This window comes from Puma concolor, chromosome C1 (genome assembly GCF_028749965.1).
Source record: "Puma concolor isolate L17-30 chromosome C1, mPumCon1.1.hap2, whole genome shotgun sequence".
NCBI lineage: Eukaryota > Metazoa > Chordata > Mammalia > Carnivora > Felidae > Puma > Puma concolor.
The window spans coordinates 104,000,580-104,013,378 of NC_141674.1; the positions used below are offsets into that span (position 1 = coordinate 104,000,580).

The 12,799-nt window shown below is 37.5% G+C and overlaps 1 pseudogene; it reads left to right on the top strand.

Annotated features, from left to right (window-relative positions):
* The first annotated feature begins 10,785 nt into the window (after positions 1–10,785).
* LOC147578302 (olfactory receptor 5V1-like) lies at positions 10,786–12,166 on the top strand (annotated as a pseudogene).
* Positions 12,167–12,799: the final 633 nt, after the last annotated feature.

Genomic DNA, 12,799 nt, shown 5'->3' on the forward strand with positions numbered 1-12,799 from the left:
GAATATCTTGTGTTTTATTGTAGTTGTTAAAAACTGGACATTTTAGGGTTGAAGGTATTGTAGCAACTGTGGAATCAGATTCTCCATCCATCCCCCAATTTCACTGTATTGCTTTTCTTTTCCTGTTTGCTGTTCCTTGTTTCATGATTTTTCTGGATCAGTTCTGTATATGTTACATTTCTTGAAGGGCTCAGCTACTGAGTTCTCAGATTCCATTTTAAAAGTTTTGGTTTTTATTTGCAAGCCTAGGTTCCTAGGTCAGCTTAGTTTAGTGGTCAGCCAATGATTGGTCAGACTGTTTCCTTAAATGGTCCAGGAAGTCTTCTACCTTTTACCAAAAACTTGTGTGTGAAGGCGTATCTTCGAATCTAAGGTCGTTTGCAAGTCAGCTGTAGCTTTCGCTTTTTGCTTGCAAAGGGCTGCAAGGTCACCCAAATGTAAGTTACTAATCCCTCTGTGGTTTTTCCTGTCCTTGCACATGTCCCTGTACATGCGTGTGCAGTATTCTAGATCCTCAGGAATCTTAGAGCTTTTCAAAGTTCCCTGTGGTCATATAGTTTCTTTTCTCTAAATTTCCCATTTAAACTTTGGGTGAAATTTTTTGTTAAGGGCTGAATTGTGCCCCTTGCCAACCAATCCATTTGTTGACATCTTAACCACTTGAGAGTGTGACTTTATTTGGAGATAGGGTCTGTAAGGATGTAATTCGGTTAAAATCAGAGCATTAGGGTGGGGTCTAACCCAGTATGGATGGTATGCTTATAATAAAAGGAAATTGGACACAGAAATGCATGGAAGGAAGACAATGTGAAGACACAGAGAAAAGATGACCATCTCTAAGCCAAGGAGAGAGGTTTCAGATGAAACCAACCCTACCAACACCTTGATTTCAGACTTCTGGCCTCCAGACTTATGAGTGAATACATTTTTCTTTGTTTAAGCCATCTAGTCTGTGGTACTTTGTTATGGTAGTCAGTCCTAGAAAGCTAATACACTCCTCTTTTCCCCAGCATAATTCATAGCTTCAACTGACTGCAATGTTAACATTTCCAGCTGATGGCTATTGTTTTCCATAACTCCTGTAAATAGAACTTTTTCCATGGAGTTGAGCTTCAAGTTAGATTAAATATTGATAGTGCCCTATGAATGGGGCTTTTCCAGGGAGCTTCTGAAAATATTGTCAAAATATTGACAGTTCTCAGGGTATAGGACATTTCACAAAGCTCCAAATACATTAATTGCCTCCACTCCTCTTGACAGCACCACCCTGGTGTTGGGCAGTGGGTGGGTGGGAATAGTTCCAAGTTAAAATGTCACAGACCCCATTGTCCTTATGAAGTTCAGCAGTTTTCCTTGAATAAATGCTTTTTGGTTTAATTCATGCTTTTGGTTAATTTCCAAAGTCCTAACATGGTTGAGTTCTATTGTTTTGTCAGTATTTTTGTTGCTTTTGTAGGGGGAGGGTTCACTGAAGTCCTAATGCTGCCACTCTGAAAGTCTTGCCCTTCACCTTGTTTTTGAAAGGTATTTTTGCTGGATATAGGATTACAGGTTTACAGGTTCTTGTTCTTCTTTCAGAACTTTAAAGACGTTGCTCTACAGTCTGCTGGCTTCCACTGCTCTAATGAAAAGGCTGCTGTCATTTTTGTCCATTTTTCTGCATGCAATGTCTTTTTTTTACTAGTTGCTTTTAAAGTTTTCTCTTTACCACTGGTTTTAAGTAATTTGATTATGACTTTCTTAGTGTGGTTTTCTTTTGGTGCTTTCTGTTTGGGGTTTGTTGAGTTACTTGAATCTTTGGGCTATATATTTTACCAAATTTGGGAAATTTTGGCCAGAATTTTTCTACATGTTTTTGTCCCCTCCTCCTTCTGGGACTCCAATTACAAACATATTAAATTCTTGGGGTTGACCCAAAGCTCATTGATGTTTTGTTTACTTTTTTCAGTCTTTTTTCTCTCGTTTCATTTTGGATAGTTTCTGTTGCTATGCCTTCAAGTTCAGTGATTTTTTTCTGTGTCTAATCTGCTGTCAATCCCATCCAGTGTTCAATGTTATGTATATATTGGTTTTGGTTGTCAAATGGTCCTTTTTAAAATATTTTCCTTTGTAGTTCTTAACTAGCTGGGCATTTCACCACATCTCTATTCATATCATGAGAGTGGCAGCCATCATCATTGTAGCCCACCTATTGGGCAGTCCCCAGGATCTTTTCAATGGTTCCAGGGTGTTCTCTGGCTAGAGATCAGTGTCACATCTGTTGGGCAATGTTGACAATCCCATCAAAAGTGATATTTCCACTGTGCTTAATGTTTTTCTGCTTTTTTCTGTTTTTTGTTTTTTTTTTTTTTTTTTTTGTCAGTTCCTTGAGGGCTTTGACAGGTTGGGAGCAGAAGGTACCACTTCAATCTGGGCTTGTCTATTCTGAATGGGCAGTTTCACTGTAATCCTCAGACTTTTCCAATTACCAGTTGCCTTGGGCAATCTCATCACCAACCTTTTTTGGAGACAGACAGAGGGAGCCAATCTTTAGGGCCAGGGCAGTGGTGGCACCAACCTCCCATCGGTGCACCTTAGGTAAACGACTTTGAATTCATTTGGGTCGAACTTAGGCAGCATGGAGGAGGCAGGTGGTGTTGGATAAACTTGGATTTTGGGACAACTGAAGGCAAAGTTGCACTATTGCCTGCCCCAAGCAGAAAGTTATAAATTTTAATTTTTTAATTTTATTAAATTTTAATTTTTAAATATATCAAATACATACATTTTTTCCTTGTCTCTCCTTATCATGTGCATGGTTTCCTCTGCCTTCTTGAAAATAACACTGCTTATAATAGCTGTTTTAATGTCCTTGTCTGATAAGTCTATCACTGTGTAATTTCTGAGTCTATTTTCAGTTATTGATTTTTTCCTTAAAAAAATTATTTTTATTTGAGAAAGGTGGGGGGGGGGGGAGAGAGAGAGAGAGAGAGAGAGAGAGAGAGAGAGAATCCCAAGCAGGCTCCATGCTCAGCATGGAGGCTGATGTGGGGCTTAATCCTACAATCCTGGGATCATGACCTGAGCCAAAACCAAGAGTCCAATACGCAACTGACTGAGACACCCAGGCACCCCTAATTTTTTCTTCTTAATGTAAGTTGAGTGTCCTGACCTTGTATGTCTGATACTTTTGATGCCTGATGTTGTAAATTTTACATAGGTGATTGAAGACTTTTTTAGTGCAGTTGACCTTTGAACAACATGGGTTTGAACTGTGCAGGCCCACTTATACACAGATTTTGTTTTGGATACAATACAGTACTGTAAATGTATTTTCTCTTTCTTACGATTTTTAATAAGTATTTTTTCTAGTTACTTTATTATATGAGAATACAATATATATTATATATCATAAATGTACAATTTATATGTACAATATATAATACATATAACATGCAAAATACGTGATGTTATGTTATTATGAAGGCTTCCAGCCAACAGTAGTTAAGTTTTGGGGGAGTCAAATGTTATATGTGGATTTTCAAATATATGGGAGGTTAGCACCCAACCCCCACATTGTTGGAGGGTCAGCTGTATTACGTTAAGTGTTTTTGAAATTTGTGCTTAGACATAGTTGCTTAGAAATAATTTGATCCTTTTAATACTAGCTATTAATTTTTGTAAGCTGGGTTCAGAATACCTTCTTGTCTAGTGCTAGTTTTGTCTCTTTACTAAAGTGGTACCCATCTGATGACTCTGTGTGTGATAAAAGTTATTTATATTCTGAGTGGTGAGAACACAAACCAAAAATCCAAGTTTATCCTAGCCTTCTGTGAGCTCTGGATCTTATTCTACCTGATCGTCTCTAATGATCTTTCCTTTGGCTGTCATGTGCTAATGAACATTCTGCTAAAGAGTTTAGGGGAATCTTCTGTGGCTCTCTAGATTTCTCTATATGTGTGCATCTCTTTCCTCTTCAAGACTTTGCCACATAAATGCTAGGTACCTTGGTCTCCTTGAACTCTGAATTTTATCTCATCAATGCATGGAATCGCCGAGCTCTACTTTTGTGCTCTTTCCTTGTGCTGTGGTGTGGTAACTTTCTGAATGAAGGGAACTAAGGCATTCACAGGGTTTGCCTCATTTGTTTCCCTTCTCTCAGTGTTCTCCATCCCATACTACCTGCTGTTCAATATCTGAAACCTCTTTTTTCCTTTAATTTTTCCCAGTTGGTAAGACAGAAGGGCAAATCTGGTTATAGTATTGTGTCATGGCTGGAAGCAGAAGTACAAAAATCTGATTCTTAAAATGCACAGTTGACACCTGGGCTGATATTAGGGAGTACAAGCGGGCTAGGAACTTATTTTGTTACTATTTAGATTAAATGAGAATTTAAAGACAAAAGGCACAAAAATAAAAAGGATTATAAGAAACTCCTATGAATAGTTACATGCCAACAAACTGGATAACACAGAAGAAATGTGTAAATTCCTGGGAACATATGATATACGAAGAATAAATCATGAAAAAATAAAAAAATCTGAATAGACCAATTACTAGTAAGAAGATTAAATCACGAATAAAAAACCTCCTGAGAAACAAAAGTCTAGGAACAGACAGCTTCACTGGTGAATTCTACCAAACTTTCATAGAATAATTAATACCATCCTTCTTAAACCCTTCCAAAAAATAGAAAAGGGGGGAATAGTTTCACATTCATTTTACAAGGCCAGCATTACCTGATACCAAAACCAGAAAATGACACCTTAAGAAAAGGAAATTATAGGCCAATATCTTTAATGAGCATAGATGCAAAAATCTTCAACCAAATATTAGCAAACTGAATTCAACAACACATCAAAAGGATCATATACTGTAATCAAGTGGAATTTATTTCAGGGATGTAAGGATGGTTCAATATCCATAGGTCAATTGATGTGGTACAACACATTAACAAAATGAAGAATAAAAATCGTATGATCATCCCAATAGATGCAAAAAAAACCACGATAAAATTCAATATTCATTTATGGTAAAAATTCTCAACAAAGTGGGTAGAGAGGGGATGTACCTTAGCATAATAAAGGCCATATATGACAAATTCACAGATAACATCATACTTAATGCTGAAAAGCATCAGGAACAAGACACGAATGCCTACTCCACTTCTATCCATCAAAACTTTGGAAGTCCTAGACAGTAATTAGGCAAAAAAGAGAAATAAAAGCCATCCAGATTGGTAAGGAAGATGCAAAGCGGTCACTATTTGCAAATGACATGATATTATGTGTAAGAAACCCTAACAATTCCACCAAAAACCTGTTGGAACTAATAAACAAATTCTGTAAAGTTACAAAATAAAAATCAGTATACAAAAATCTGTTGCATTTCTATACACTATTAATGAACTATCAGAAACAGAAATTAAAAAAACTATCCTGTTTATAACTGCATCAAAAAGAATGAAAATACTTAGGGATCAATTTAACCAAGAAAGTGAAAGAACTGTACTCTGAAAATTATAAGACATTGATGAAAAAAATTAAAGAAGACACAAGTAAATGGAAAGATATTCCATGCTCATGAACTGGAAGAATGAATAATTTATAATGGCCATACTACCCACATCAATCTATAGATTCAATGCATCCCTATCAAAATTCCAAGGGCATTTTCACAGAAATATATATACATGCACACAATGGAGTAATATTCAGACATAAAAAAGAAGGAAATATTGCCATTCACAACAATGTGGATGGTTTTTGATGCTAAGTGAAGTCAGGCAAAGAAAAACAAGTACTATATTATCTCACTTATATGTGGAATCTAAAATAAGACAAAAACAAAACAATTCAGAGATACAGGGAACAGATTGTTGGTGGCAAGTGGGGTGGGTGGGTGAAATGAGTAACTGGAGTCAAAAGGTACAAACTTTCAATTATAAAATATATAAGTCCTGGGGATAATGTGCAGCATGTTGACTATAGTTAATAATGTTGTATATTTCAAAGTTTCTAACAGCATAGAACTTAAAAGTTCACATCACAAGAAAAAAATTGTTAACTATATACGGTGACAGATGTGAAATAGACTTATTGTGGTGATTATTTTGCAATATATACAAATATCAAGTCATAATGTCATACACCTGAAACTAATATAATGTTATATGTCAATTATATCTCAACAAAAAATGAGAATTTAAGTATCAACTTTCAATCCAAATACAACATTCAGAAGTTAACACAGTAGGGAGTGTAGTTAAAACTCAAATTTGGGTCTGTGAACATATGTATATGATAAAGAGTAGGTTCTGAGCACTCCAACTGAGAAACCATAACAACTTACCACAAATTTAGCAGCTTAAAACAACACAAATTTATTATCTCACAGTTCTGTAGGTCAGAAATCTGGGTACCACATGACTTGGCTGGTTCCTTGACTTAGTGTCTTAAAAGACTGATATCAAGATGTCAGCAGGGCTGTGTTCTTTTCTCAAGATTCTGCAGGAGAATCCCTTTCTAGGCTTATTCTGATCATTGGCAGAATTCAATATGGTTTTAGAATGTAATCTCAGTTTCCTTTCCGGGTGTCCATCCAGAGGTCATTCTCATGCAGGCTGCCTCTACCCCCTAGTTTGTAATCCCTATTTTCATAGGTAGATTGGATCCCTCAAGCTTTGAGTCTCCCTGACTCTCCCCTCTGCCTCCTCTTTCCTGCTACATCTCGTTTCACTCTAGCTGGAGAAATTTGTCTGCTTTTAAGGGCTCAAGTGATTAGATTTGGCTGACCCAGATAATCCAGGATAATCTCCCTATATTATAGCCCATAGTCTTAAATTCATTTGCAAAGTCTATTTGGCCATGTAGCATAACATATTCACAGGATCCAAGGATTAGGTCATAGTCATCTGGGGTGGGGGGACGCATTATTTGGCTTACCATATCAGTGTATTGGCTACAATCCTCATCCTATCCTTGACCTTTATACTCCAAGAAGACCTTTATACTCCAGAGAAATAAATAATTGTACCCCTCGGAGATCTCTGACATTCTCACCCTTGTTGTTATTCAGTTTCATCTTGGAGAAGACAGAAATAAGCAGATACCAAATATCATCACAAAATCTCCAAGCTGGAATCATTTATTCCAGCCCTCTAATTTTACAGATGAGAAAAATTAATGTTCAGAGACAGGAAGATGCTTTGACTAGTTAGTGGTAGAGCTGAATATTGATTCTGGAGCTACAGATCTTTGCCAATATGTGGTTTCATTAATTATATGACTATGCATTTACCTATGTTTTCTAAGCTTCAGTTTGTTCATCTGAAAAATGGGAATAATAATGATCTTTACTTCTCAAAGATGTTGTAAGAATTAAAGGAGGGGCGCCTGGGTGGCCGAGTTGGTTGAATGTCTGACTTCAGCTCAGGTCATGATCTCACATTTTGTGAGTTTGAGCTCCACGTGGGGTTCTGTGCTGACTGACAGCTCAGAGCCTGGAGCCTGCTTCTGATTCTGTGTCTCCCTCTCTCTCTGTCCCTCCCCTGCATGCACTCTGCCTCTCTGTCTCTCTCTCAAAAGTAAATAAACTTAAAAAAAAAAGAATTAAAGGGAATTAGTGTGTGTAAAGTACATAGTACAGTAACTGTACCTGGCACTTAGTAAATGCAAGAAATGTGAGCTATCATTACTGTTGTTGTTGTTAATATTATTATTTTATGAATCAAGGCTGCATCAACATATAGGCACTTTCTCTTGACTGAATTGATTCGATAACTGAGTAATTTAGTTGAAGCAATTGTGAATGTGAGACTTTTATGTTCTATCACTGCTTTTTCAATATGGTTCTTTCTTTCTGCTTGAGTGACTTAAAAATTTAGATAGGTGAGAAAAATCTATACTACCCAAACTGAACCTTTATTTTAAGGTGCTAAAGCAATATGATCACGTCCATTCTCTATTTTAGTAAACTTGGTCATGAATGCACTCATAAAGCAAATGCTTTCTGAGTGTCAGTTATAGGCCAGGAGATATCATAGAGGTGAATAAAACAGTCGTGATCCTTGTGCCTGGCTTGCTCAGCGGGTAGAGCACAACTCTTGATCTTGGTGTTGTAGGTTCGAGCCACATGCGTATGGAAATTACTTAAAAATAAAATCTTAAAAAAATGTATTTAAAACAGACATGATCCTTGCTTACTCAGGGCTTATTGACTGGGGAGAAACTGACATTCAGTGAGTAAATAAATATGTAAATAAAGGTCACTATAAATTCTTTGAAGGAAAATAATAGGATGATATAAGAGATTTTTAAAAACCTATACTAGATTGGAGGTCAGAAGGATTCTCTGAAGAGTGACATTTTAGCTGAGGCCCAAAGAAAGAGAAGGAATCAGCCATGTAGAGAGTGTTCATGTGGTCGGCCTTGGAGACGGAAATAAATACACAGATTTGGAGGAGAGGAAGAGGGAGAAGGAGAGAAGGAGTGAAGGGGAAAGTTTGGCTGAAAAGTTAGATACAGGCAGGTGATAAGGGAAGGGATGGCCTCAAGATGAATCCCAGGTTTCTGACTGGAAGTTAGGGAATATTGTTAGAAGGAGTTTAGAGGCATTAGGTCTAATTTTATCAACCACTTGTCATGTTGCGTGTAGCTTCACATGATATTTGGCTTTTTAATTTCCAATTTCAGAGGAAATATTGTATAAAAAAGCGTGATAATCAAATCTACCTGCCTCCCTCAAAGGATTCTTGTATCTGTTCAGAAATGTAGTTACAAAAAAAGAAAAAAATGAAAAGAGAAAAGAAAGCAGATACAATCATGAGTATTTGTTTTATGGGAGAGAAATAGGTGAATTTAATTACATATCAGTTGCTTAGAAGTGGAGCTGGTAGAGATGGTGAAATTAAAAGATTAGAGAAGGGAAGTCAATAAATAGAAAACAGCATTTCATTTTTGATGCAAACAGTGTGTCATTTGAGTCAATCTGGAGAAAGATAAGGGGAAATAACATTTTTAAAGGGGAACTTGAAATGGGTGCATTGGCATAATGGAGAGATAGTAGGTAGCTCACTGCTCTGTTATTTATTACTTATTTTAATCTCAACCAAAACTCTATAATCCAGACATTATCCCATCTTAAACATGAACAAACTGAGGCTTATAGTAGCTAAGTTGTTCCAGGTTAACAAGTGACAAAGCTGTGATTTAAACCCACGTCTGTCAAACTCCTAAACCCAACTACTGACACCTGAGGCTGACAAACTTGTTCATAAAGGGCCTGAAACCAGTTTAGGTTTGTGAGCCATATGGTCTATTTCTCAACTACTCAATTTTGCCATTGTAGCACAAAAGCAGCCATAGATGATACATAAATGAGTGGATGTGGCTGTAAGCCAATAAAATTTTACTTATAGAAGTAAGTTGGTGTGCTGGATTTGGCTGCTGACCACCGGCTCACGTTAAGGAAAAGAGATGGCTTAGCAGTTTCTGTGGAAAATGGTGATGCCAGAGCACACAAAGCCTCATTTAAAGACAATCCACAAAGAAAATTATTTCAGATGCAAATTAATGAACTTCCAAGTTTCTTAGAATTCGCAATGGTTATGTCACAGCCTAGCAAACATTTGTTGTTCATGGTAAAGCAGAATGGGAAGACACTAATTAAAATTCTACAATCATCCAGAAATGTCTTACCCAACAGTTCCAAATTTGTCTTTCTCCCAACCTTTTACTGGAGCTACTTACTGACTAGGAAATTGAACAGTGTACAGTGACTTTTTCCTTTGTGTTCCCTTTATCAATTTTGGGGGGGGGGCAGTAAGAACTAGCCACAGGAAAAAACGTAAAAAGAGCAGACAGAGGGAGGGTGGTCACAGATTTGAGTATATTGGATTAAATCACTTCTGAGGCTTCTAGATTAGTGGTCTGTCCTAATTAGCCCCCGACAATCCTAAGTTTCACACGGGAAGTGAGATGTTCAATGAATGTATTTTCTATTGGCACCGTAAAAAATGACCACAAACTTAGTGGTTTAAATGCTTGCTTATTATCTCACGGTTCTCTGGGTCGGAAGTCCAGGCACAGCATGGCTCCCATGGGTCCTCTGTCTCACAGAAGTCCAGGCAAAGTACGAGGAGGACTCAAGCTGAAATCAAGGTGTCAGCTGAGCTGGGTTCTTATTTAGAGATTTCGGGGAAGATTCCCCTTCCATGTTTATTCAAGTTATCAGCAAAATTTAGTTTCTTGTGATTTGAGGACCAATGTTACCTCTTCCTTAACATGTTCCCCCCTTCATCTTCAAGCCACTGATGACACCTGGAATCCTATTTGTGATTTGAATTTCTGACTTCATTTTCTGCTCTGCTTTTAAGGGTTTGTGTGGTTAGATTAGGCCCACCTGAAAAATCTCCATATATTAAAGTCATGTGACTAACAACCTTAATTATATCTACAAATCCTTTCTGCCACATAATATAATGTATCCATGTGAGTTACACCGGGAGGCAAAGGTCATGGAGACTATTTCACGTGTAGTAAGTTAGAATTTGTTATTGCAGCTACTTTCCAGGAAAGAGGGAGGTTGGGAGGAAAAGTATTTGTGTTCTAATTTAACTCGTCAGCTGTTGTTTTTCAATGTCAGTGCTGAAGACTGAATTTCCTTCCTTCCTTCTTTCCTTCCTCCCTTCCTTCCTTCCTTCCCTCCTTTCTTCTTTCCTTCCTTCCTCCCTCCCTCCCTTTCTTTCTTCCTTCCTTCCTTTTAACAAAAGTTTTACAGGATACATATAAATTAAAGAGAGAGATAATGGACCTACAGACTGGTAAGGAGCCTAACAGGCTAATAGTTACTAGTGATTGGCATGACAAGTAAACACAGGGCAAAAGATCACAGCAGAGAGGGGGAATGCAAATATTTCAGTGTCAGAGTATTGAGCTACACTATCTAGAAGAGATGCAATCTCATCCACCAAACAAAGGATGAGTAAAAGTTATTAGCTTTGGGGCAACTGGGTGGCTCAGTCAGTTGAGTGTCCAACTCTTGATTTCAGCTCAGGTCATGATCTCATTGGTCATGGGATCAAGCCCTAAATAGGGCTCCACTGCAGCACAGAGCCTGCCTCTCTCTGCCTCTCACTCTTTCTCTCCCTCAATAAAAAAATAAACACTTTTTTCAAAAGTTAGTTAGCTCTTCCAACGTTTGTCATTGTATTTCATTGTCTTTTTGATTTCTTTCCTAATTGTCATTTCAATTGAGTAAGAACTGAAAGAAATAGAAAATCAAACTGTGGTTACTGTAATTATCATTCCAGGATATCCCAACCATCCTGAATTACAAGGGCTATTTGTCTTGATCTTTTTGATCATTCATCTGATGACTCTTCTGGGAAATGCTTTCACATTCACCGTGATCAAAATCAGTCATTTCCTCCACATTCCACTGTATTCTTAGCAATTTGAGTTTCTTGGACATCTGCTACTTGTCCATCACCATTCTGGTCATGCTAGTGAACTTATTCCAGGAGAAGAAGACCATGTCGTATGAGTGCTGCCTTTCCCAGATGTTCCTGTGACCTGTGCTGGGGAAATCTTGTGGCTGCTATGACTTATGAACACCATGTAGCCATTTGCTACCTTCTGCACTATCTGTTTCTCATGATCTAACAGTCTGTGTGCATTGGTTGACTGGAGCTTGGCTAGAGAATTCTGTGACATACTCAGTGCTGGCAGTCACATTCATTCTGTGTGGGTTCAACCAGATCAGCTGCTTTCTCTGTGATATCCCGCTGCTCCTGGAGCTCTTCTCAGACACTTCTCTCACTGAGTTTGTGCTCCATCATGTTGCCAGCACCACCACTGGCTTGAGCCCTTGCCTGTTTACTGCAATGTCTTACATACTTATCTCTGCCATCTTTAGGATTCCTTGAGGACAAAAACAAGGCCTTCTCTATCTGTGCATCCCACTTCACTGTGGTGGTAGTCTTCTTTGGGATAGCTGACTTCAACTATGACAGCCCAATGTAGGCTACAGCCCAGATATGGACACCCTGGTCTCTGTGCTTTTCTGTGTTGTAATCCCCTTGTTGAACTCCATCATCTACAGCCTATGAAACAAGGAGGTCAAGGGTGCCCTGAGGAAGCTGGCTGGAGAAGGTAGATTCTGTAGTAATAGTAGTAATATTCTGTAGTAATATCAGATTAACATTTTTCATCTGCAGAGTCCTCTTTCTTTCTTTCTTTCTTTCTTTCATCTTTCTTTTTTTCCTGTTGATAACTTTTACTTGTATAACCTTTTAGTTATTTTATTAAAATACCATGTTTATTAATTTTTAAACCATTTAAAAATTATATGTATTTAAGGTGTACAAGATGATAATTTGATAGACATATACATAGTGAAATAGTTACTATAGTCAAGCTAGCTAACACATCTCCACACATAGTTACCCATTTTTATGTGTGTATGATAAGACCACTTGAAATTCACTGTTAGCATATCTCCAGTATTCAATACCCACAGTTCCTAACAAAAATCTAGTACTGAAATTCACTTGCACATGTCCCAAAAGAGATAAGAACCAATCTTCTCATTGTATGCTGGGAAAAGATGATTACCATAACTTTAATGAATACATGAGAGAATTAATTGTTTTCATTTCTAACAGTTTCTATTTAAGCTGTTGTCCTTGAATTCTGTTTGTACTCTGAGGTATCTCAAAACAGCCACTCAGAGAGAGATTACATGGTTATTCCCAAATGGTCAGTCCACAAGCATTTATAAATGTCCATTCTAGAAAAATGAATTCATTGAGAGATCTAAG